The following is a 26,622-nucleotide window of genomic DNA, read 5'->3' on the forward strand; positions in this document are numbered from 1 at the left end:
GGGCCTGCCAACTTGTTTCCTACAAGCCAGGCTGCCGGCTGCGGATCCCACTTTGACAGCCACAGCTTTCCTGCTTCAGGGACACCAAGGCAGTCCAGGCCTCCTCGCTCTGCTGTGTCGCTGGTTGGTTTCGGTGAGCTTTGCTCGAAGGAGGACCAGGCCCCTAAGAGCCCTCGTGGCTTGGTGTGCCCCTGGCATCCCAGTGGGGTCCCTGCCATTGGGGCCGACTCCTTTCGGTGACAGAGCATATGGCCCAGCCAAGTTGGCCAACACGATCGTTTGGTTAGAAAAACGTTTGGTCATAAACCAACACCTGCAGTTGCTGTTCCCAATCCCCTCCCCAATGCTGCGGTTCTACCTGTTCTCTTCAGTGTCTAAGAAGTGTGTCCATTTTTCAGAATTCGCATTGTAACATTTTCTGATTTATGTTCCACCGATTATCCTTCTCTATGGGGGTTGTCGCAGGGAACAGTTGGAATAAACCAAGCATCTGATAATGTGGAATTCACTGGAACGACCTAAATGTTTGATAGTTGGGGAGTAGCTGGAACAAACTAAGGCCCTGGGTGGCCACTGCCTGTTTGCTCTCAGACCCTTTGCCTGCCTTGCCTCGGTCAGCTCAGGTTCTCAGACCTCCCCACTGCGGAGGCCCCCTCGCCCTCTGGACCTGGGCAGGCCCCACTAACGGAAGGCTCTGTGGAAGCTGGGAGAAGCCGGGGTAGCCCTTCTTCCCTTCTGTCTGCCCGGGACTGTGTCCTGCCCACCTGGCAGTGACCGCATGTCCTCTGCAGCTCTAAATGCCCAGCAGCGCGTCCCTCCACGGGCCCAGCTCGGCAGCCCTGTGCCTGGCTCCAGGCACTGCCCGGCGTCTGCTTCTGTCTCGCTGGCAGGCGGAAGTGTTTCCTGCCCGGACAGTCTCTGTGTTACCTCGCCGTCTCATTTGGTTCTCAGCTCTTCCAATACCTGAGTAACCAAATGACCATCTAAAACTCCCTCTGAAAGGAGGGGGTCTCCAGTCCTGGCTGGATCCTGCCTACCACAGATAAGATCCTGGCCAAAGGTTTTCGGTCTAAGTTACTAAATAATACACAGTCTCGAACTCTGCAAAAATCGTCACCCTGTAATGCGCATGTCGCCGCTTACTGGGGAAGGACTTTGGCCCGCAGTCGTCAAGTTCTCTTCCGTTTCCCAGCTCGGAGCGGTCTGCGTGCTGTGCAGTGTCACTTCAGGACAAGCCTCCTAGCTTCCCTTCCCAGCACCCAACCTCCTCCTGAATATTAGTGTTGACATTCTAGAACTGCCATGGGAGAAAGGGTGAGGGGCACGCAGACCTTCTGACCGTTTCCAGTGCTCTCATGAAAATATTCCACAGCAGCCATGGGTGTGCGTGTGGTTACAAAAGAAGTTCAGATGTTCCTCATGTCTGCTGAAATACGGAAGGTACTTCCTATTACTGGTGTAGGCATCGGGCCGTTAACCCAGTCCCCATTATCAACATAGTATTGGGAAGATGCCTAAATGCCTCGTGAGGCTCCAATTCAACACCTTAAGAAAAATGTCTAAAACTCCTGTAGTTGGTAATCCAGATATCCCCAAGTGCTTATCGACGTGCTTTCGAAGTATATATATGTTGAGGAAGTCACGCAAGTTATCACAGATAGCTCTGGAGAGAGAGAGTGGCTGAGACCCCAGAGAGAGCTCAACTCATCCTACACGTCATCCGTATACAACCACAGATTTTCAGCGATACAGAATTAGACGTTTTCTCCGAAGTCTGCTACTTAGGTAGAACCTGGTTCTTGGATGAACCGATAGACCACGTCATTCAAAGCCAAACCGAGCGTGGTGTCCGGGGACAATCCCCGCGGCACCGAGATGCAGACCCACCAGCCGACAAGGTCAGGGCATGACCTCCTCGGCGGCTTTTAGTTTTTGAGAATATGGACAAGTGTACTTTAGAGAATTCTCAGATAATGCAAACATAGTTTACTGGAGAAGAAGATTTTAAAATTTGAAATGAATATTTTTTCACTCAACACATGCAGTTGTATGTCTTTTTCTCACGGGACGCAGAGGACCCTCTTCCATCACACTCAAGCACTGCAGTAATATCCTCTGAGAAAACTCAACTCAGCGCAGCTCGTGAGGCTCATCTGCCTGACTTTGGGTCAAGTTACAGAGGAAGCTCAGCGTCACTAAGGTTCTCTGCTTGGAATCATCGGAGACACCCTTGGCATTACTGCATGATCACTTGCATTTTCATGGCTGCTGACCAGAGGGCTGGTCAAAGAATTTATGTATGAAATCATATAGGAGGGTGCAGTATATTAGGAAATATGTTTGGTTGCCACTGGTTCTTGGCACAGAACACCTAAAACCCATGGAGTCTCCCCAGCGATAAGAGTATCTGTTGTTATTCATAATGAGCCCCTTTCCCTCCCCCGTAGTCTGCAGGGATGAGGTCACTTTAGGGCAGGGCCCTTAGACAGCCTCAGGGTGGGGCCACTCACCAAAAAGACCAAGTGATTGGAGAGCTGGACTTTCAGCCCCATCTATTGACTTCTGGGAAGGCGTTGGGGCGTCCTGGAGATCAAGCTTTATGAAACTCTCGGACGGTGTGATTTGGTGCATTTCTGGGTTGGTGAACTGCATCCACGTGCTGGGAGGGGGGGCGCAACCCAACTCCACGGGGACAGACGCTCCTGCACTTAGGACCCTTCCGGCCTCACCCTGTACACCTCTCCATCTGGCTGCGAGTACACCTGTGTCCTTGGAATAAACTGGTAAGCGTAAGTAAAGTGTTTCCCTGAGTTCTGTGAGCCACTGCAGCAAATTATTGAGCCCGAGGAGGGGAGTCGGGGGAACCCTGATGTACAGGTGGTCAGTAAGTACCAGAAGGTCTGGACGTGCAATTGGTATCTGCAGTGGGGCAGTCTTGTGGGACTGAGTCCTTGACTTGTGAGGTCCGATGCTAACGCCAGGTAGATAGTGTAAGAATTGAATTAAATCGTGGGACACCCAGCTGCGTGTCCAGATAGTTGAAGAATTGCTGCTTGGTGTGGAAAAAACCCACACATTTGGCATTGGAAGTGAGGTGTTCTGTGTGAGAGTATAGAGAGAAGAAACAGCGTGGTTTTTCTTAGAGGGGGTTAGAAGAGGAGGAAGAACTTACAAATCCTGTACATAGAATGCAGTCGAATATTGCAACTATGGGAGTGGGCTCTGAAGTCAAAATGTGGAGTGTTATAAGCTGGGACACACTTTGCGTAAGTCTCTTCTCTGAATCTCAGTTTTGCCAACCATTAGATGGGGAAAATAGCAACACCCAGGCTTTCAGGGTTCTTAGGAGAAGCACATGATTTAAACGTGTGACAGGCCTGGCAAACTGTGTCTGGCAAATAGTAGGCTCTTAATAAATGCTGGCTGCTGGCATGTTCATGGTCATTGTAAGAATATTCTTTAACCATTGGGTGTCTAGTCACTTTTAGACACTGAATATAAATGGGCAATGTTCTGACCAAATCCTCCCTGGAACCACATGGGAATGGGGACATGTCTCTAATTTTGCTAAGTAGCCTTATCCTGGAGGTGGCAGAAGTCTAGGAGAAACCTGAAGCATTTGGACAATGTTAAGCTCTAAAAATGTTGAGGAAGTTTTAGAGGAAGGCATGCGGAAAGAAGTTTATATGATACTGTCCTATAAGGCTACAAATAATGATAGCTTTAAAAGCAAGTACAGGTCAGGACCACATACTTAGAATGAACTAGTTCAGTGTAATTCCTAGAATCCCACAGTGCCTGCTATGGGCTGAACTGTGTCTTCCCCAAATTTAGCCAATGTGACTATATTTGGAGATAGGGCTTTTAGGAGGTAATTAAGGTTCAGTGAAGTCACAAGGCTGAGGTCCCAATCTGATAGGATTGGTGGCCTCCTAAGGGGAGGAAGAGAGAGAGATCTCTCTTTTGAGTAACTTTGGGACAGTTAGAAAAGGCTCGTGAGCCACGGTGAGCAGACGGTGGTGCTGGTGGGTCTAGAGCACACTGAGGACAGGCCGCGCAAGGATGCAGCAGGAAGGTGGCCATCCGCAAGCCGGAGGAGAGCCCTCACCAGAACCGCATTAATTGGCACCTTTCATCTTGGACTTCCCAGTCTCCAGAACTGTGAGAAAATAATTTTCTCTTGTTTAAGCCATTCAGTCTCTAGTATTTTGTTATGACAGCCTTAGCAGACTAATACAGTGCCCAAACCAGAAAGAATCTCAGAAAACTCCCCATCCAGCCACCCTATTTTATAAACGTGTTTCTGGACTCAAGGCTGAAAGCACAAACTGGTAACAAGACAAGAAAAAAAGTACAAATTGTCCCATACTTGTAGATGACCTATGTGTGCAGAACTGGAACCCTGATGTTTCTCTGAAGTGGAGTAAAAATTGCTTTTGCACTTGGAAAGACTGAGCACGGTTTCGAGGCCTCAAATATCCCTGACACGTATGGGGGTAGGACATTCTACCAATTACTAAGACACAAAGAGATAGTAGAAGATCTCTGCTGTTTGTTAAATGACTTACCAACCATTCATGCAACAAATATTTCCTGAGCACCTATTATGTGCCAAATATTGAACTTGATTCCAGGAATCTAAAAAGAGTTTATAGTCCAGGAAGGGAGACCGATATATAAATAGATGACTAATATAGTTTTATAAGCACTAGATGCAAATATGTCATATAATGTCATACAGGACAAGGAGTTCAAGAGTAACCTTAGGAAGACTAGAAAAGGCCTGTGGGCAGACTGGTGCTGGTGGATTCCCAGAGTGCATTCCAGGGAGAATTTGGTCAAGGGCGGGAATGCCGCCTCTTGCACTGTATCTCTTAAACCCAGCCTCTTCTTGCCACGTGCGCTGCCACTGCCCTGTTCTGAAACACCACCCTCTTTCTCACCTGGATGAGTGCAACATCCTCCTAACTGCCAGCTACACTCGTGTCTCCCTCTAACACCTTTGCCACACAGAAGTCACACGATCTTTTTAGACTGTGAATCTGAATCAGTATCCCCCCCTTGCCTAAAACTTGTAAGAGGTGTCCAATGCCCTCGGGATATTTAATAACATATGATAATGAAGATGATGATAGAAATATCAAACCTACATAGTCCTTCTTTGTACCAGGTATTAGTCTTTATGCTTTACTTATACAGTTGGCTCTCATTATTTGTGGATTCTGTATCTGCGAGTTCACCTACTTACTAGAATTTATTTGTAACCCCAGAATCAATACTCGTGGTGCTCTGTGGCCATTCATGGATGTGGGGAGAGTGGCAAAAATTTAAGTCAACTGCTGTGTATGTTTCTAGCTGAGCTCAAACGAGGTGATGCTGTACCTTCTTGTTTCAGCCCCCATATTTTAAACAGGTGTCTCTTTTCACTGCCCCCTTCTTTTTTGCATTTTGTTGGTGATGTCACTATTTAAAATGGACCCCAAGCGTAGTGTTCAGGTGCTGTCTAGTGTTGCTAGGTGCAAGACGGCTGCAGTGTGCCTTACAGAGAAAATATGTGTGTTAGATACGCTTTGTTCAGAAGTGAGTTATAGTGCTGTTAGCCCTGAGTTCAATGTTAATGAATTAACAACACATATTTAAATAAGGTGCCTTTAAATAGAAGCACATATAAAACAAGGCTGTGTATTGATCGGTCAATGAAAATGCTATGACCAGAGGCTTGCAGGAACTCAACCCTGTGTTTCCTCTGGGAGCAATGGTTCAGTATTCATCACCTCATTGTTCAAGGCCACTTTATAGAACATAACTACAGTGAATCATGAGTATCGACTGTAGTAACTCACTTAAAACTAGTAAGAACCTTATAAAATAAAGGGCAAAGTTTTCTATCATCTTTTCTAGTACTCTAGTGCAGCATCTCTCCTTTCTTTCGCCAGCTGCACTGGCCTTGCAAATCTGTAACTTTGTGTTTCTTTCCTGGTGAAGGACCTTGTCGTGGGCTATTTCCTTTGCCTTCTCACCCCGCCTGATCGAAACCAGCTGGTTTAGGTCCCTGCTAGTGCACCCATGTCTTCTCTCACCTCGCCTTTTATTCAGTGAATTGTTTGACGTCTTTCTTGCCTTCTCAACTACGCGCCCCACGCGTCTCCTGCTCAGCGTCCTACCCTGGTCGTCCGCTCCTAGCAGGTGGAGGAGAGTCTGCAGGGAAGACTGGGGAGGGCGCTGGGAGGGGAGGAGGGAATCGGGCATCATAACCCAGAAGCAGGAGAGGAGCGGGAGGTGGACGGAGGAGTCTTCCCTTCGGAGCGTCGTCAGATACCGCAGAGAGGAGGCAGGACGGAGAGCACGCGGCTCGCAAGGGAGGTTCGCGGCGGGAAGTCGGGGCGGAAGCGTGTCGGTGCGGCGGGTGAGGACGGCAGGGAGTGAAGGGAGGACGGAGGGCCCTTACGGAGCGTGGCTGGGGTGGGGAGAGGCGGGGAGCAGTCACGGTACCGAAGGGTACAGGACGGCAGGACTGTTTAGCAGAGGGTGAGCCGAGGCGGAACCAGGCAGCCGAGAGAAACGGGCTGGGAAGTCAAGCCCAGATCGCGGCGAAGCGGGGCTACTCCCCTCGTCCCGGGGGCGGCGGCGAGCGCAGGTGAGGCCGTGTCTAGGCGCGGGGCGGGGAGCCGGCGCCGTCAGCCTCCAGTTTGTCCATGTGGCGGCGAGGTGTCCGCGGCGGGGCTGGCGCGGGCGTGAAGGACTCGGGCTGGGGCGCGGTGGGGGGCGCCCCGCGGACAGGCGGCCGAGCGAGCGAGCGGAGACGGCTGCAGCTGGCGCCAGCCCCTCCCAGCAGCGCCGGCAGCCTGCGAGGGCCCGCGGAGAGAGGGTCGTCGCGCTGCCCCGGCTGAGGTGCAAGGCCACAGGGCCCGGGTCTCGAGGTGCTGGCGAGAGGGGCCGCGGCCGTGGTCCGCCGTGGACAGCTGGGGCCGCGCGGCCAGAGCCTGGCTAGGGGAAGGCGGGTGCTGGGTGGAGAGCCTGACGAGGTTGGGAAAAGGTGGCCGGCGACCTGGCATCCTTGAGCGTGAGGAACCTGGAGTCGTAAGAGGTGACGCCTTGCCATCGGCACACTAGAGTTTAGGGTTAATGGCATGGCCCTGGACGTGGCCACAGAGGGCGACGGAAACGCAGCGGCGGTGGGGCTGACGACAGCGCAGGAAGTCACGAGGCTTCGTGCCTACGGTGCGGGTCTGGCGCAGCGGGGAAGTCCCGCATGGTGGCGAGTAGCAGGGAAAAGGACAGAGGAGGCTGATGACACGGGCCTCGAAGCAAGATCGGGTTTGCACAAAGGCGGCAGCTTGGCTGTCTAGAATGTGCAAGGGAGAGCAAGGATGGCGCACACAGCACTGCCAGGAGACGCAGAGCAGAGGACGGGCCGGCTCCATTACGGAGAAACGTACAGAAGAACGTACTGCAGGTGGGCTCAAGATGGAAATGGTAGGGGGGCTGGGGAGGGGACCCAGAGAAGACTAAAGGGGAGCGAGGTCTGGCAACCCCCGGCTGCTGCGGTTGGATACGTTAGTTCCGTCCCACCAAGCCTCCTGTGGAAATCGGGTCCCCAGTACCGGGCCTAATGGGAGGGTCCGGGCCGTGGGGGTGGATCCCTCGGAAACAGATCACCGCCCTCCCTGGGGGGGCGAGTGAGTTCTCACTGCGTTAGTTCCTGTCAGAGCTGGTTGTCAAAAAGAACCTGGCACCTCCTCCCTTCCTGTCTCGCCGAGTGACCCCTGCACACTGCGGCTCTCCCTCACCTTCCGCCACGAGGCCACGAGCGCGATCTCCCCGAGGCCCTCACCGGACGCGGCTGCCCACGCCGCGCTGCTTGTACCGCCCGCAGAGCTGGGAGCCAGACCACCGCTTTCCTTCCAAATTATCCAGCCTCGGACACGCCTTTATAGTAACACAAACCGACTAACACACTGGCTCCTAAACTCCAGAGTGCACCGGAGTCACCTAGGGTGACATCACCCCAGGGCTTCTGATTTAGTAGGTCTGGGCTAGGGTCTGAGAAACTACATTTCTAACCAGTGCCCAGGTAGGGTGATGCGCTGGTCCTGGGACCCTACTCTGAGGACCACTGTCCTGTGGGCGTGGTCTTTCCTGGAGAAACCCCACATTGCCGGTGGGGACAGACTGACTGGAAATCTCTCAGGGTGAACACGTGGTTGAGTCATGCCCCATCACATGTTTGACAATTGTATCCCCTAACAGCAAGAGTAAAACGGAAATTTCAGATTCTACTCAAACCTGAATGAGCCAGAAAGAGACTGTGGGGACTGGTCTGCCTCCTGGCTTCAAGATTCTAGGTGATAAAAACTGTAGTAAGAGACTGAGGGATAGAAAATTTAATGACAAGTAGAAAGAATAGACTTTCCTGCCCCCAATGCATAGAAAAATAAAATAAAATAAAATGGCTTACCTGTTATAGAGATTGTCCCTTAGGTTTCTCTAGAAGTTTAACTTCTCTTCCTGTGACAAAAAAAAGTTGAAAGTTGAGATCTGCGAGTTGCCTCTTTTTCACGGCCGGGCCGCATCATGAGTGTGTTTCCCGAGGGGCGCTGGGCAGGGACGTGAGCGGGGAGCTTGTGGCCCGGAACAGCTGCCCAGACAGGCAAGGGGTGTAAATTTGTCATGCCAGGGTTTGCAGCCCAGCTCCTGACACTCAGCAACCAATTAACCACCATGTTGTTGTCCCATCTATAAAATCAGATTGTAGTGAGGTTTAAGTGGTGCTGCACGTAAGCTGTGTACCTCACGCCTGGCGTGTTGGAATGGTTCAATAACCCAAAGCTATCCACTATGTCTGAATGTTCGTATTTCCCCCAAAATTCATATTTTGAAACCTAATCCCCAATATGATGGTATTAGGAAGTACAGCCTTTTGGGATGGAATCACGACCCTTATAAAAGAGACCTCAGAGAGCTGTCTTGTCCCTTCTGCCAGTGAGGTTATGATGAAAAGACAGCTGTTTGGAACAGGCCCTCCCCAGACACAGAATCTTCCCGCGCCTTGATCTTGGACTTCCCAGTCTCCAGAACTGTGAGAAATAAATTTCTGTTGTTTATAAACCACCCAGTTTATGGTATTTTGTTATAGCAGCCAGAACAGACTAAGACACTCTAGTGGTTATTACTGTTGATAAACATTGCATGACAATGTGCCTCTTCTCTGATGGGTAAAATTTCAACTAAAAAAAAAAAACCAAACCAAACAAACAAAAAATGTCAAGGTATTTGTTTTTTGGGGACATATCAAGCAAAGTTTCAATGAATAAATGTATAGCATTTCATAAATATGTAATTTAGAAGATGTCTTTGCTTATAATGAGAATAATGATGTATAGAACTTAATAAAGTAAATGTTCAGATTTTTACCATCTCTGTGATTATTAGAATAATTTACTATATATAGATACAACCTTTTTGAGAAAGGCTCTTACTCTACTCCCAAGTAAACTACATATTGATAGAATGAGCTGCGTCTCAAATTTATTATACAATGTTAGAAAGATTACTCCCTTTCAGTGATTCAATTTCATATTCTTGTTGGCAACATCTTTTCCCTTGGTATTCTTTTTTATTGTTCAGTAACTCTTTAAAATCGAATACATTGCTCGAATGTCACATGATTCTATTATTCTTAATGTTTACCATAGTACTTGTAATTCAATTCAAATGTTACTTGGAAAGGAAGACATGAGAAAAGCAAAGCCCATGCCCTCGGGAAGTGAACCCTCTAGTTGGGGCAGGCAAAAAGGCAAGAAGGCAAAAAAGCTAATAAGTACACACGATATCATGCAGACCACAAGCAATGCCATTGAAGGAACGCCAAAAAATCCTGGGGTGGTTCAGGACTGGGAGATTGTGTAACTTGGCAGCTTCGAGAAGCTGACAGAACATGAGCCATGCATTGAAAGACGAGAAGAATTGTGGCGTATGGAAGACTAGTGATGACCAGGTATGACGGGCGGGCCTTTCAGGCGGAGGGAACGTGACAAAGAGGAGGCAGGAAAGGATGGAGTGTTACTTATTTAGCCAGCAAATAATTCTGAACTGCTGTTTGATAAGCCCTGTGCTAGGTACTGGGAAACTGGATTGTATGGGACCCCACGTGGCGTGACCCATAGAATGACGGCCGTATGTGTGGAAGAGTGAATACTCAGGATTGCTTGGTATTTAAAGAGGAGACTCAGGAAGGATGAGCATTTACTTGGAGCACTAGGACTCACTCCAAGGAGTGAGATGAGAAGAGAGAAGACAGCATCATGGGATTTGAACATATACATTTATGGGGGGAAGGGTTCTGGGCAAAAAGACAAGCAAGCAGTAGAAAAGGTTTGAGGTCTGGGACTCTACAGTGTCACAGCTTGAGAGAATGGGGACCAGTCCAATGGTCTCAAATGCTGTGCAGAGGACTGATAACAAATCTCTAGCCATTACCTTTGTCTCCTAAGCATCAGACTCGTATTTTGCATAAGGGATGTAGCATTTCTGAACAGAAGACCTCAGCAGTCAGTTGCTCCAAACCCATATTTTGAAAGATGCAGAAACAAGCGGTCTCAATTTCAGTGACTCATCCAAGGTCACACAGGGGAGTCAGTGGAGAGGAGCCAGGGCTAGTTTCCTGGCCTCCTATCTGAGTGCATCCTTTGTGAATTGATAATTTCACATAATCCATGTTTTTGTTTTGAATAAGGCACTGAGCTGTCTGCTAGAAGCCACTCTTGAATGTCCGCACGAATGTGAGACATTACTGAGCACCAATGACGTGCCATGCAGGGTGCTGAGAGTGTGAAAGGTGAACGGAACACTCGCTTTGCCCCACCATGGAACTTACCATGTGGTTGGCACACAGATGTCACAACCAGTGATAAGTGCTTTGTAGGAAACCAGTGGGATGTGGTGGTAATTTGTAGTTATAGGTGAGAATCTATACATGAACTTAGGGTGAGGGATGGGCCCTTTGAGGGGGTTGTGTTTAAACTGGGATCTAAAACATGAAATGGAGCGAACCATGCAAAGAAAAGCTCTCACCAAGCCACTCCCCCGTTGAGAAGCCTTAAGTGGTTCTACATTGCCTACCAGATCTTTAACATCCTCAGCTATGCAGTCAAGGCTTTCCACAACGCGGCACCAATGGCCTTCCTAGCTTATCTCTGAAACTCCGCTAGCTACTTCTATCTCTAGCCAAACCAGACTTTTCACTGTTCTCTAAACATTCCAATGCTTTCCTGTTTCTACACCTTTGCACATATTATTTCCTTTAGTGAGCATGCCTCCATGCCAATCAATACTTTGCAAAATTTTATTCATCCTTCAAAACTCATTTCATATACCACTTCCTCTGGGAAGACTTTTTTTTTTTTTTTAAAGAGATGGGCGTCTTACTATGTTTCCCAGGCTGGACTTGAACTTCTGGACTCAAGGCATCCTCCTGCCTAAGCCTCCCAAGTAGCTGAGATTATAGGTGTGTGCCACCCCACCTGGCTAAGACTTTAAAAAAAAATCCCAAATAAAGGTAATTACTCCATTAAAAAAATTTCTACATACTCTTTAAGCTCTTGCATGGCACTAATCACTTTCTGCCATGGATTATAGTATGTAATTCATTTATATAATATTCTCTCCAGTAGACTGTAAACTCTTACTAGGGAGGGGCCATGGTTTCATCATTATTTATATATACATTTGTGAACTAAAATAAAATCTTAAGGCTCGCCCCCGCATCGGCTGACTATGGACCCCCTCTGTGGCCAAAGGAATATCCTGAAACTAAATTGCCTGCCAGGAGGAGGGAGGTCGGACATGCCTCATCATGCCCCCCTCCCTTCTTTGGAACATCCTTTGTAACCCATTAACAGGCCTAAGGCTATTTAAGACAAACCTGCAGGTCCTCAATTTACACAACAAATCTATGTCCGGTGGCTTATCTCTGATAAACAGCTCCTATGTTAAAACATTCCAAGCCTTTAGACAAAGCTTCTTATTTTTAACTAATTACAAGCCAAAGAATCTTTAAACCCACCTATAACCTATAAGCCCCGCCCCCCACCTTCAAGATGGCCCACCCTTTCAGGCCAAACCAATGTACGCCTCCCACATATTGATTTGTGACTTTACCTGTAACCCATTTCCCTAAAATGTATAAAACCAAACTGTATCCCAACCACAGTGAGTCCATTTGCTCAAGGCTTCTTGGGCGTGGCTCCAGGTCATGGTCCTCAAAATTGGCTCAGAGTAAATCTATTTAAAGTTACTCTACAGAGTTTGGCCTTTTTTTCCATTGGCACATTTTATCTCCTGGCACAGTGACTGCATATAGGTGGTACATTGCATTTCTTTTAAAAATTTGATTTTAAAATATCATTGGTAATTTAAAGATGCCTAATATCAATGTATAATATTATAATATAACAATATTCATATTTTATCAAATCTAAGATGCATGTGTATTCATTTACATTTTAACATCTCTGGAATTGGAATGCATCTTACAATCATTGGCACATCATGGTTACAGTGGCAGCATTATTTTCTATCTTCATGTTACATAAGATAATGGCACATGTTATAATTGATGACATCTAATATTCAATGAACTATAGCATTTTAATCCTATATTATAGTTTATCTCAGGAATATATTATATATAAATTTTATCAAATATGAGTGCCTACTCTGTGCACAGTTATACAAAGAAGTACAAGACATGGTCCATCTATCCAAGAAACTTCTAAGATGAAACTAACAATATCCAGAAATGGAGTGATGATTTTATGAGCTGCAAGCAATATAAAGGTCCTCTATTGAAATAACAACAATAACCACAAAATAAAATGATACTTCAAAGAAGTTCTAATTTTTCCCAGGATGACTTTTTGAAATAATAAATCTGTTCAAAAGGAAACATTTTGGGTACACCGCTGGTGCCTTGGAAATATATACGCTTCCATACGTGGAAACAAGTGTGAATAATTCATTTGTTGGGCAAGTTGGCACTGACATGGCATTGGCTTGTTCCTGGTGAGCACCTCATGGTAGAGGCTAATCAGAGCCAAGCATCACGGGATGTGAAGGAAAGAAGCAGTCCAAGTGTAGTCGAGCTGCCCAGGAAGGCCGTATGGAAAGCTGGGGCCATGAGAGACAGGAAGAAACGAGTTAGGCAGAGAGGACAGGTTCAGTAACAGCAAAAGGGTAGGACAGAACACGACTGTGTGAAAGACAAGGGAGAGACCCACGTTTGAATGCGGGGGTAACACGATCAAGATGGCATCGTGGCCAGGTTTTTGGGGCCCTAGGAAGTGGGCCCAGAAGACTAAACATGATGTGATTGGCAAAGGGAGAAGGTCCTTGAGCAGCAAATGACGGGATGAAAGCAATGTTAGGAAGCATGACCTGCCAGCAGTAAGCAGAGAAAATTAAAAGGGATGGGTACAGAAAGACCTGCTCAGCGTTGACCCTTCGGATTCAGCGATGAGACGAAAAGAGCCTGGTGTGCGGTGGTGTCAAAGGGAACACAGAAGAAGAAGCAAATTTGGAAAACTATTTTTTCAAGATTTCCTAGATTTTCAAGTTAGATTAATTTCTATCACTCCCAGTTTCTTTCAGAACTTTGGTCTGTATGTTTATTACATATAGTGTCTTGGAAAAGTTATGTTGTTTCAGTAGCTGTTTCATTCCAACCAATAAAAGGAGCAGTATCTGTGCCTTCCAACCAATCAACCAACCAACCAACCAACTAAAAGCACCTGGAGGAAACAAACAGTAGGAGGAAGAAAACTTAAAAAAACAAAACCAAACCCTAAACCATTGACAATAATATCCTCATATCACTTGCATCCAAAAAGAACAGAAGGCTTTTTTAAAAAAGTCAGAGAACAAAAAAAGCTCTTGGAAATTAAAACAAGACAGCAAAAATGAATATTTCTAAAGAGAATCTAGAAGAAAAAGGAGAGGAAATCTCACATAAATCAGCGAAAGGGATAAAGACATACAAAATTGAATAGGAAAGATAAAAAAAATAGAGGCCATTCCAGGAGGTCCAATATCCAAATAACAGGAGTTCTAGAGAGATGGAACAAATAAAAGGAGGGGTTATTCATTGCAAAATAACTTGAGACAATTTCACGTAATCGAAGGACATGCGTTTCTGGACCGAATGGACTCACCAAGTGCCTAGCACAATGGATAAAAGTAGAATCAACACCAAGACGTATCGCTGTGATATTTCAGAACTAGGATAAAGGTGAAGATCCTACAGCTTTCAGAAAGATAAAAAACAAAAAAACAGACAATGATATACAAAGAGCTGTGGATCAGAATGGTTTTGGACTTCTTAAACACACAGACACTTACACAACAAAAAATTCTAAGCCTGGCCAAACTGCCAATTCAGTGCGAGGGTAGGATAAAGACATTTTCAGATATGAAAGGTCTCTAAACATTTACCAGCCATACGCTTTTCCCCAGGAGGCTACTGGAAGATGTAAGTAACAATGAGGGAGTAAACCCAAAGGGGATGACAAGGGATGCAGGAAATAGGGCGTTAAATAGAGAAGAGAGACAAGGTAATCCCCAGAACGAGGTGCTGGGAGATCCCAGAATGCCGCCGTGTACACATGGTCGAAAGGACACCTCCTTCAGGTGGGAAGAGGTGAGACGGCTCTGGAGAGCCTTCTTTTAAGAGATGAAACCGACAGAATAAAGTGTCCCAAAGAGAAAAGATTTACATAATACAATAGGGAAAGAATTTGGGGTGGAATCGGTGGGAAGTATACAGAACACTCAGTAAATGAAAATGAGCCTTTGTTGCCTCCAGACAACAGTTGTTCAGGAAAGGAAATATAATGGTAATTCACTACCTGTCTTCTCTGTGAATAGTATTTACACAGCGGTAATATTCAACTAACCAAAATTAAAGGAGGCGGGGTTCGGTGGAGAATGGGAACATTCCTTCTGTGTGGTGGGGCAGGAAGTGGTAGTGAATTATCTTCTTCCTTGGTGGGAGATAACATCTAACACCGGACAAAAAAATCAAGAAATGCTAATAGAAACATTCATTTGGAGAGTAAGACGCAAATACCAAAACAATTAGCTAAAAGTTGTGATTTCCTTTGAGAAAAGAGAAATGTGCTTACAGGTGAGCAGTCGGGGTTTTATTTGAAGATTTCGGAACCAATTTATTCACAAGAGTGAAGCCATGAGAAAAAGTTAGATTACAGAAAGCAGTAACAGTCGTGCTTCTGAAAAAGCCACCTCACGTCTGTTTATTTAACCTACATTAATTATTAAACGTCTAGTGCTGTGGGCCAGTTCATGTACCGCAGTGATCACAGCAGGAAGAATAAGACACACAGCTTACACTCTCGCACGGTGAGTAAAACGTAAGAATGATCCGGTGATGTAACAGAGAGTAGAGGCAGAGTGCTACGACTACGGGGGTCGGCAGTCAACCTTTCAGAATACTCTAGAGCTGTGCAGTCCAAATGGTAGCTACTAGCCACATGTAACTAATTCAATTACTTAATATTAAATACAATTAAAAGTTCAGTTTCTCGGTTAAACTAACCAGCCATACTTCCAGTGCTCAAAAGCTGCATGTGGCTAGTGGCTACTGTATTGCGCAGTGTGGACACAGAACATTTCATCATCATGGAAAGTTCTATTGGATGGTGCTGGTCGAGATGTTCTTAAATGGTGGTTTTTCAGCATTGTCAAGCACAACATTAAACCCCTAAAGGATCACAGTCCAGGTCTATTAGCAAATAGAAATCTTGCTTGATATTTAACCAGCTAAGTTATCTGTCCGTGGAGTGGAATTTTTACTTTGTTAGCAATTTAGCTTTCAAGTGGAGCCACCTCTGAACTCGGAATAGGTATTTCTTCTCCTGATGCTGATTGGCAGCCCACAGGTGTTGGAGTCTAATATTGCGGGGACCAGCGTTCTGGGAATCTCTGGGGAGGCACTTTTGCGTAGTGGGAAGAGGGGTGAGCTCTGCAGCCAGAAACTCTTGAGTTTGGATTTTAGCTCCACTTATACACTGTGTGGCCTCGAGCAAATCTCTCAACCTCTCTGTGCCTTCTTCCTTCATGGGGGTGTACAGATAACACGTGGATCAGGATAAGCAGGTGAGCATTCAGTGCGCAGGCAGGCAGAGAGGGGCCCTTCAATGGGGAGGAAGGCAGACTCTCCTCCCCTCTCACTTCTCTCCTCGCTACCCTGTTTTCCAGCATTTGTTAAGGGACCTGTCATTGTCCTAGAACTTGAGTGCCTCTAACAGGAAGGGGAATTTCTGCACAAAGGGAAAAAGAAGAAGGGAAAGGGGACCAGCATTTACGCAAAGCCCAGATCAGGTCAGAGCCACTCGTAGGTACTTTATATGGTTCTATAAATCCCCCCAACCAGGTAAGGATGTGAGGAAGGTGGCTGGTGGGGAAGGTGTGTGGGTGGTGGAAAAGGAAGCACGGTGGCATCAACCCACAACGGCGGGCTTGGGTTAGGTTGCGGGGCCCTGAATGCCAGGGAGGGCCTGACTGCAGATCTGCAGGTCATGACGCCGGACTCGCTGGTGGGGCAAGAGCACAGCTAGTCGAGGCGAACGGCGCCAGCCTGGGACTTACCCGCAGACAGGCTTTTTATGCAGAGTTTACAACAGAGTGGATGGTCTGAGTTACCTTCTTTAACTTCCATGAGAGGAATAACAACAAAATTTCTTTCCAAGTGCAGTTGAATTCTAAATATTAATATGATAAGCTTGAGTTGGCACTAACACTGCTTGCAAGAATTAACTTCCCCTTGTAAATTGTAAATGCATTCAGCTTTGTTTTCCCTTTTTCTTTGATGGGTTGGCCTCACCCCCAGCCCCGAGCAGGGTCAATATCTGAATGGGAAGCAAAGAGCTCAAGCTGGGCTCGGTTCTCTGAACAAGCTTTGCAAGCTTTGCAACACCTTCCTTGGAAACGAGTCAGCTGGGAGCCCTCCCTGTATTCCAAGAGGAATTCCTGCGTCCTCACACAGGAGCCCCTTTGTTGTCCGAGGTTATGAGAAGTTAACCACTACTTCGCACAAGGAAATATCTTTTCATTGTGTAAAGTAATGATCAAAGAGGAACGCCATTTAAACCAAGGGAACAAAACCGTGATTTAGATCTAGAATCTCTATAGAAAAAAAGAAAAATCCTGGTTGCTTCAGTAAAGCACAATCATCTGCAGTACAGAGGGTAAAATTCGCTCATCTATTGGTGAATTGTAAAGTTTAGTCCCTAGTATATGCCAAATTCTAAGTATTCTTTTAAAGTATAAAAACTTTATTTCTTTTTGTACCTGCTGTGCTGAGAGATATCTCTGATCTTTTCCAAGTGCTTAAAGTAAGACCTTTTATTCATTAAAAATTATGTTATATATTTGTATATACATAATATATAGTCTATATACAATATACATATAAAAATTGATGTAATTATGCACACAAGCACATACACATATAAGCACAGAAAATACCATAGCAACCTAACCTTGTGTTATGTGTTCAATTTTTTCCAAGGTTTGTTTTAGTTTATGTCTATCTGCATACTAATTTTACACAAAATATAAATAGCATGTCCTGCTTTTTCTTTTCTTTTTTTGGCGATTTTAAATTTTTATTTTTTTTTACACATTGTAATAACAGTAAGCTATAGTCTATTACAAAGTAGCTGGAAGAGCGGCTTTTGAATGTTCTCACCATAAAGAGATGATAGATGGGTGAGGTGATGGATATGTTAAATACCCTGATTTGATCATTACACATGTTTTTTTCACTAAGCGTTATGTGTCTTACCTCTTCCCTGATAATACATAATGTTCATAGTGACTGTTTTATTTTATTTTTTTTAGACAAAGTCTCACTCTGTTGCCAGGCTAGAGTGCCGTGGCGTCAGCCTAGCTCACAGCAACCTCAAACTTCTAGGCTCTAGTGATCCTTCTGCCTCAGCCTCCTGAGTAGCTGGGACTACAGGCATGCGCCACCATGCCCGGATAATTTTTTCTATATATTTTTAGTTGTCCAGATAATTTCTTTCTATTTTTAGTAGGGATGGGGTCTCACTCTTGCTCAGGCTGGTCTTGAACTCCTGACCTTGAGCCATCCTCCCACCTTGGCCTCCCAGAGTGCTAGGATTACAGGTGTGAGCCACCAGCCCGGCCCATTCTTTTTGTCAGACATGAAGTGAAGATGACCTAGGACCTGGCAGCCAGGAGGCTAAGTTCCTCCAACACAAACCAGGAAATGCTGGATCCACAAAACATTATTGCTATTCAAATTCAAAACTCCAGGTGATAGTGCAAGGAAAACCTGCCCAGCAATTACCAGGAAGAAACACTCCTTTTCCAAATAGTTAAAGACCCCACCCAATAGACCCCACAGAGTCAGTGCCAAAGTCTCAGTTCCTATCAAGTTAATCATTTTCTCTCTCTTTGCAGCACAAGCTCTGCCCAGGTGGAGGCGGCAAGATGTGAAGTGTTGCAATCATAGCTCACAGCAACCTCAAACTCCTGGGCTCAAGTGGTCCTCCTGTCTCAGACTCCCGAGTGTCTAGGACTACAGGCATGCGCCACCATGCCTGGCTAATTAGAAAAAATTTTTTGTAGAGACAGTCTCGCTCTGTTGCCTAGGCTGGTCTCGAACACCTGGCCTCAAGCGATCCTCCTGCCTCAGCTTCCTGACTAGCTGGGATTACAAGTGGGAATCACGGTGTCTGGCCTCAAGGTGTGTCTCTTTTAGCAGCTGGGCCCCCAGGGGCAATGGTGGACCGTCAATCTGCTCCAGTGCCCTTTGGATGTTATCTTTTCTATTTACAACGTCCATATTCTGTCTCAGTTTTTTCACACGTGTGGCATAAGAGGTTTGTCTCAGACGTGTGAAGGGTCTTGTACACGTTCTTTCACTAAGGGCATGTGAGGGCGCCTGCGACAGAATGGATTCAGGCGGTACCTAGCGACCAAGTTGCCACAGCTGTGGTGCGGTCGGTTCCTGCACCCACCGGGGCTCAGGGAGGTCACAGCAAAGGCCCCTCACTGGGCCCAGGCGGGCAATGCAGTTACACTCCATTGAGGTCTACTTTAAGTTCTTTGAGAAATCTCCATACTGTTTTCCGCAGGGCTTGTACTGATTTGCCAGAATCTAAGCTTTGCATTTACACCGTGGAGTCTTCAGTCTGACAGGACGCACACAGCCAAGCCTATCGCTGCAGAGGTGCACGGGGAATATGAGACACAGCAGCTCGATTAACCGGGGCTTCCTTCCTGTCAGTGAAAGGCCTCGAATGTGGACTCCTGGCAAGTACCTCCAGGTACATACCCTCGACTACCGTGTCAGTACAGGATCCAGGAGAGACAGTGTTCACCATTCATCTTTAAACTTCGGACCCATTTTCCCATAATCAATCTGTCATTTCCTGTGAATTAATACTTTAGGAAAATTCTATCGCCTTTATGCATGTGTACAATATTGCAAATTTGTACATGTAAGCATTTAAAATAGTCTTTAATTTTTATAATCTGGGCTGGGTGTGGTGGCTCACGCCTGTAATCCTAGCTCTCTGGGAGGCCGAGGCGGGTGGATTGTTTGAGCTCAGGAGTTCGAAACCAGCCTGAGCAAGAGCGAGACCCCGTCTCTACTAAAAAAAAAATTAGAAAGAAATTAATTGGACAACCAAAAATATATAGAAAAAATTAGCCGGGCATGGTGGCGCACGCCTGTAGTCCCAGCTACTTGGGAGGCTGGGGCAGTAGGATCACTTGAGCCCAGGAGTTTGAGGTTGCTGTGAGCTAGGATGACGCCACGGCACTCTAGCCCAGGCAACACAGAGAGACTCTGTCTGAAAAAAAAAAAAAAAAAAAAAATTTATAATCTGCTTTGTCATTATTTTACTACTTTAATAAAGTGAGAGCCTCAAAAACAAGGTCAAAAAGTCATCCAGGCCTCTGTCAACCTCGGAGAAACCTTGATCTAATCCTACAGTTTTTCTACAGGAAAACCGGGTTGTATGTGCATCATAAATGTAATGCAAAAGGAGATATTAGGGACAGATTTCTGTGCAATTACTATGTTTGAGGAAATTCTGGGGGACAGAATGTACCTTGTGTAGACGCGCCACTATTTTTGAGTCCTTAGGTATCTATGTATGAAGATCCTTAAGAACTGTTTTATGGGTTACATACTTTGTATTGGCCCAGGGCAGGCATTCAATTACATGAAGCTATGAGTATGACACCACTGGGCCTCCAGCTCTTCTCATGTCAGCAGGTGGGGGCCCTGCTGCTGGGAGCCCATCACTCTGCCCCCAGCTGGCCAGCCACGCCACGAATGACTGAGACTCCGTGTGTTGACAGGAGGGACCTGAACACATCAGTTAAGTTCTCCATCCCTAAATCTCTCCCATCCTAGATGAGGCTTGTAAAGTATTTGGATACCTTGCTTAAGCTATTAGTTTTAGCAGAGAGCAACAGAGAGAACAAATAATGGCTATTAAACTGCCATGAATAAAGGTTAACACATTAACTGCCATGTGAGTTGTATTTAACTCACGCTAGTTTTGAGCCCAGGGCCTCGTGAAGCATATGTAACTCACATGTTTCTTCACTTTGGGAGCCGAGAGAACTATTTTTCAAGTTGCATTTAACTCACACCCAGAAAACAATAAAAAATAACACATTTTTCATTAAATTAGAAAGGATCATTTTGTTTTTGAAGTTTTTATTCTATTTTTGTAATAAAACACTGGGGCCCCAAGGAAAACATTTTTTTTCTGCTGTAGCGGTCAATGTGTTAAAGTTAGAATCACAGTATTTGTGGGGAATAGGGAAAGCCCCAAGAAAACGTTAATCTAACCCACATGTGGGGTTAGATTGGGAACAAAGCCCTGAGAAGCTACGTGACTACCATGCCACTATCCTCGTGGAGATGTAGAGTAGGACTTCGGCCACATTTTTGTAAATAAAACTTTATTTTATTTACAAAATTCATTTATGTATTGTCTATGGCTGCTTTCGAGCTACACAGCAAAGGTGAGTAGTTGCAACCGATACCACATGACCTGCAAAGTCGAACATACTGACTTTCTGGCTCTCTACAGGCAAGGTTTGCTGACTCCAGCTCCACAGGATAAACTGAGTACACCACGAGGAAGCCAGGCGTGCCAGCAACCACTCGAGTAAGCGCGGAAGTGGATCTTCTCAGACCTGCCCACAGGCGCCTGAGTGATCCTGAAAGCAGATTCTCCACCCCCCAGGCCTGCCTGGAGACGGCCGTAGCCCTGGCTGACAGCTTGACTGAGAGACCTTGAACCAGGGGAACCGCGCCGTGCTGTGCCTGGATCCCCGGCCTGCAGAATCGGTAAGATTACAAATGGTTGTTGTTTTAAGCTGCTATATCTTGGGGGCGATTTCTTACATAGCAACAGATAACTAATACAATTGCATCTCTTTAGCTGGGCTTGCCTTTTCAAGGTGAGTGAAATTCCACCTCCCGGATCAAAGTCCTACTAGGATCCCAAACGGAACCATCAAAGCGCCGTGCCAAGTGCTCTGAGGAGTCTACACCCAGCCAAGTGGTCAGCTGTGTAGGTGTCTGTCTCTCAGTTTTGCGCTCAGTTTTGTAACCACAGAGTCTGAGTGAGTGCCTATTCATAATGAAAAGCAGAATAATAATATATATTTACTGAGCGCTTACTATGTGTCAGGCAATTTATGTGCATTATCTCATTAAATCCTAACAACAACCCTAGGAGGCAGGTACTGTTTTAAAGCCCACTTAACAGGGGAGGGAGCAAAGGTTAAAGAGGTTAAGGAACTTGCCTTATATCCTCTGGCTAGCAAGTGGCAGAGCCAAGATTTGAGCTCTGACTGAGCCCTATGTCAGACCTCTACACCGTACTCTGTTGCCTGGGACCCAAAGACCAGGATGCACGACTCCAGCCGTGGCCCTGCCGTGTCGAGCTGTGGACCCGGCCACATCGCTCACACTGAGGAACTAATGTCCTCACTCATGAAGCGCTGACGATAACGCCCTTTCTTATCTCTCAGGTTACTGTGAGGACAAGCACAGGTTCCGAAACAGTGAGTTTTAGTTTTCTATAAATATGGAATCAAAATGAAGTGATTTACTGATCTTCTGACCAGACACCACTCAGCTGTAGCGGACGTGAAAGAAGATTAGAAATCCAGGTAAAGGTGGACAGAGGTGGGACCCTGGGACTCGCCTGCCTAGACCCCTTCCCCACTTCCTGTTCCTTCCTCTCTGGCTCTTGGCATCACTGCGGACCTCACCTCATCTGCAAAAAAATCCCAAATAATGGTGGGGATTGGGATGATAAGGTGTTGGGACAGAGGAGAAATCCTCAATTCTTTCACGCTTGGGGAGTTTTTACTGGGACTGGCCATGCATACTCTCCTCCCTGGAAAGCCCTCTTTATAGTACTGGCTGACTCTGACCTCTTAATCTTGGCCTCTTCCAGAAAGTGTCTTCATGCCTGCAGGCTGGATTAGTTGTCCTGGTTCTGAACTCCCACGGCACCCTCTTGTACCTCTCACACAAAAGAGTTGGAATTGTCACAGTTGATTCCTTAGTATGTAGAGGAACAGCTAGTGTATGACAGGTATTCAATCAACTCTAGTTGAACAAAGGGAAGAATCTTCACTTACTTGTAGGCTGTTCTGTATTAGACTATTGCTTATGGTCTGAATGTTGGTGTCACCCCGAAATTCATATGTTGGAACTTAAACCCCAATGTGAAAATATTAAGAGGGGAGGTTGTTAGGAGGTGATTAAGTCATGAGGGCTCTGCCCTCACTAATGGGATTAGAGCCCTTATAAAAAAGATGTAACAGAGCTGCTGTCCCCTTCTGCATGGGAGGACATAGCAATTAGGCACCATCTATGCAGCAGAGAGTGAGCCCTGAAGGTACCAGATCTGCTGTTGCCGTGATCTGGGACATCCCAGCCTCCGGAACTATTAATATAATAAGTTTCTATTATTCAGAAATTATCCAGTCTAACTTATTTTGTTATGGTAACTTGAACAGACTAAGACAAATACGAATTCCGTGAGGAAGCTGCCCAGTGTTTAACCCAGTATCATGCACATAGTGGGCGCTCAGTAAGCATCTAACTTACTGGCCCTAAATATATGGCCCCCCATTATTAGATTCAGGACCATCTGGTCAGATTAAAGGAAGGAGAGTCTGAGGGATGGCTTCGAGGTTAAGAAGATACCTGCTTCTACTTGAGGTCCCAGCTGGGGCCAAGCCAGAATGGATGTGCATGACCTTCCTGGACATGGGTTCTTGGGACTGAAATTCTCAGGCTTCATGATTCCATAATGTCATGGTTGTGAGTTCATCTTTCAGGAAAAGTATTAGCTATCTAGTCTGATCAATGCCAATGACTTTGGATTTAAATTGTATCTTTCTTGGAGCAGTGATTTTTCAAAAGTAAACCAAAAAAGAAAGACTGCTATTGCTGTATGGCTTACTAGTTCATCTTGATTTCTTAGACGCTACTGAAAAATCCAAACAAAAAAATAGCATTGCTTTCCCCCAAACAACAGCAAAATTCCAAAAAGCCAAAAGCTTTTATCAGGGTTTCCTTTTAGCATCATTTATGATGAGCTAGGTAAAATGGACATCCTAAGAAAATAAAGAACCTGGCATATGCCAAATATCGAAAGCAGAAAAAAATTCTGCCTGATAATCGCTAGGAAAATGTGCACTGTAAATATTTCCCACTATTATTTGGCCATCCATCTACGTTACTAAGGGAATCGACTTTGCAGACATCATTTGTCTCCATTAGGATGACCATTCAAATCTGAGTCAAACAGAACTTGCCCAGGTATTATTTTTATCCTTTCCATGTAAGTACTCCAACTCCTACAAATGGAAAGCAATTTTCTAGAAAATATTGGAAGGATCCCTAGTTGCTGTTTTTTCATTCATTCTTTTTTTTAACCAAAAAATATTACATAATCTGTAAGGGTCAGGTGAGAAGGAGGGCAGTGAGAAAATTTTGCAGGTCAAAGAATGTTTGCTTATTTATAAGCTAAAATCAACAGAACAGCCCTACCTTCGCAGTGTGGAATGTAATGAGGAAGTAATCCAAAACCAATTAAAGTAGATTTAAGTAACTGGGCATATAAGCATATGCGTGACAATTCATAGATCACAAGGGTATTTCTAGAGAGTTGTACAGGGTAGAAGTAAAAGAAAACCATAAATCGACAAGCTCTTAACCTACTTTTAATTCACTCAACTAAGTAAATATGAGACTGGATTAAATTTCTAATTTTTAATCCTTAATGTTTTCTCAGCTGGATATCCTAACATGTAAAGTACATTAATTTACTGTTCTTTGGGGGAAAAAAATCCCACTGCTTAAGTCAGAAATAGCTGGAAATGGATTCTATAATATTCATTAGCAAAATATGGTACATGTACACACTGCACAAAATGCATGACGTTTTGGAGATATTTATCTATAACCTGTTTTTGGGTAGTTTGAAGGCTTCTTGACAATATTCACTCTTCCTAGTGGGCAAATGTGGAAATTTCAAGCCCAGAAGTAGTCAGCATAGTTTTTAGCTTCTCTTTATTAACAATGAGATGAAAGCTATGTTCCTGATTTCAACTATGTTCAAAATGGTGCCATTGTTTCAGGGAAGGCATCATTTTTCCTCTGTGGTTCTGGCAGGGCACAGTTTGCAGACCAGTTACACCTTACATGTAGTGGTGCGCTGGCAAGTGTTTAACAACTAGTTCTGCAGGAAAAAAAATGCTTATTGTAAATAAGGGATGTGTAGCACACAGTTTACAAATAATAAACAAAACTTTGTTAAAAATAATAAATTCCATATAGACAATTGATTTTCACTGAATGCTTTAAATGAGTTTTGCTGGACTCTTCTATCCATAGTCAACCTATGGGTTTAACTGATGAATATGTATAGTTTGGACATGAATGTTGGTTGATATGTTTAAGTGAACAAATTTAGAAGAGAGGGAAACAAAGAACATAGATGTTGGAATTTCACTTGTTTGTTAATGACACGAGCAAATTCTTTGTGAATCTGATAATAGTTTTTGAATGTTAGAAGAAAAATTCCTCAAGGAATTTTCTGTGTTATTCTCATGTAACAGCTTTAGACTCAACACACTTTTAAGTGTAATTTGCATTAACATTTCTTTACCACATTCTTAATCATAGACAAGTAACAGAACAATAAATCAAGCGCTGATTTACAGCTGTTGCCAATTTCCATGGTGTAAATGCTCCAGCCATGGCGGATTTTGAGCTACTAATGTTAAGTAATTGAACACAAAGTTGTAAAGAGAGTTGTAGCACACCATTATATAGTATTTCTACCACACAAATACAATAGATGTAAATGACCTCAAGAGCATAGATAACAATAATAAAATATTTAGGCAGTGATGAACTTTGAGTATTTATTTACTTTGTTTTTAATATAATTTATTTAATTGTACTTTAATATCATTTAATTTTTAATATTACTAAAATCTCACAAAATTTCTGAAAGTCTAAAATCTCGCAGCCAGTCCTGGCTGGCTCTGGCCCAAGCTTTCTGGGTTTTAAGCTTGAAGGGCAAATGTGTTTCCCAGACAATTTTCCCTCAGCCACACACCACTAACTTTCAATTAACAGTGACCCTAAGGCCCGCCTTGCCCTGCTGAATTAATCAGTCTAAAGTGGGTGGGTTGTCTGGTATGAAGTTTCCAGAAGGGTATTAACATTTGGAAAAAGCAGGTGGGAGGAAATTAGTTTAGCATAGTCATGTGACTCTGAGGCAATACTCCATTTCCTCAGCTGTAGAATGGGGAGAATACAGTTCCCAGAGCTGCTGTAAGGGTTAGAGACAAGGCATGCAAAGCTCCTAGATTAATGCCTTGAATACAGCAGATGCTCAATGATTAAATGTCTATCATTAAGACGACAGCAGAATCTCTGCAAAAGATTCTGTTTCTGGACACATGTGGCTCAGTTGGGAGAGCCATTTCCCTCCTCCAGCGAGAAGCAGCTTTCAAACGCGACGACTGACTGATGAGTGGGTTTGAGCAAAGCCAGTTGCAATCAGTTTTCCTGACTATGTGGAAGACTCTTCCCTGGCTCCCGAGGGTTGCTATTTTCATCTCTTCTCAGCAAATAACGAAAAAAGCTAAGAAAAACTTGTAACTGGAGAGCTTTAGCACAGACTCAAAGGGTAAATTCTAACGGCAAATGTTTTTAGGCTGGAATGCTGGGTTGTCTGTTAGGTGCTAGAAGTTAGGAAGACTCAGTTGCCTCCTGTGTAATCTACATAGTAATAGGAACATCCTGTTTAGATGGAAGACAAAATCTTTTAGGGAGTTTTTAGAATATTTATTATTTCTTTTGGGACTCAGGCCTTTTTAGATGTTTTTTTCTTTTTTGAGAGAGTCTCACTTTCTTGCCCGGGCTAGAGTGCTGTGGCGTCAGCCTAGCTCACAGCAACCTCAAACTCCTGGGCTCAAGCGATCCTCCTGCCTCAGCCTCCCAGGTAGCTCGGACTACAG

General features: G+C 45.0%; 1 protein-coding gene across 2 annotated transcripts in view; it reads right to left on the reverse strand.

Annotated features, from left to right (window-relative positions):
* Positions 1–26,622, reverse strand: part of LOC105810512 (chromosome unknown open reading frame, human C4orf19) — an 89,499-nt gene that overhangs the window by 11,750 nt on the left and 51,127 nt on the right. Inside the window, exon 2 of one of the 2 annotated variants that reach the window (XM_012644504.1) lies at positions 8,459–8,508. The exons of the other annotated variant lie outside the window; for it this stretch is intronic. The gene's annotated coding sequence lies outside the window, so the exon portion shown is untranslated. The remainder of the gene's footprint in view (positions 1–8,458; positions 8,509–26,622) is intronic. 2 annotated transcript variants of the gene reach the window in all.

Source organism: Propithecus coquereli, unplaced genomic scaffold, assembly GCF_000956105.1.
Source record: "Propithecus coquereli isolate 6110/MARCELLA unplaced genomic scaffold, Pcoq_1.0 Scaffold213, whole genome shotgun sequence".
NCBI classification, from domain to species: Eukaryota; Metazoa; Chordata; class Mammalia; order Primates; family Indriidae; genus Propithecus; species Propithecus coquereli.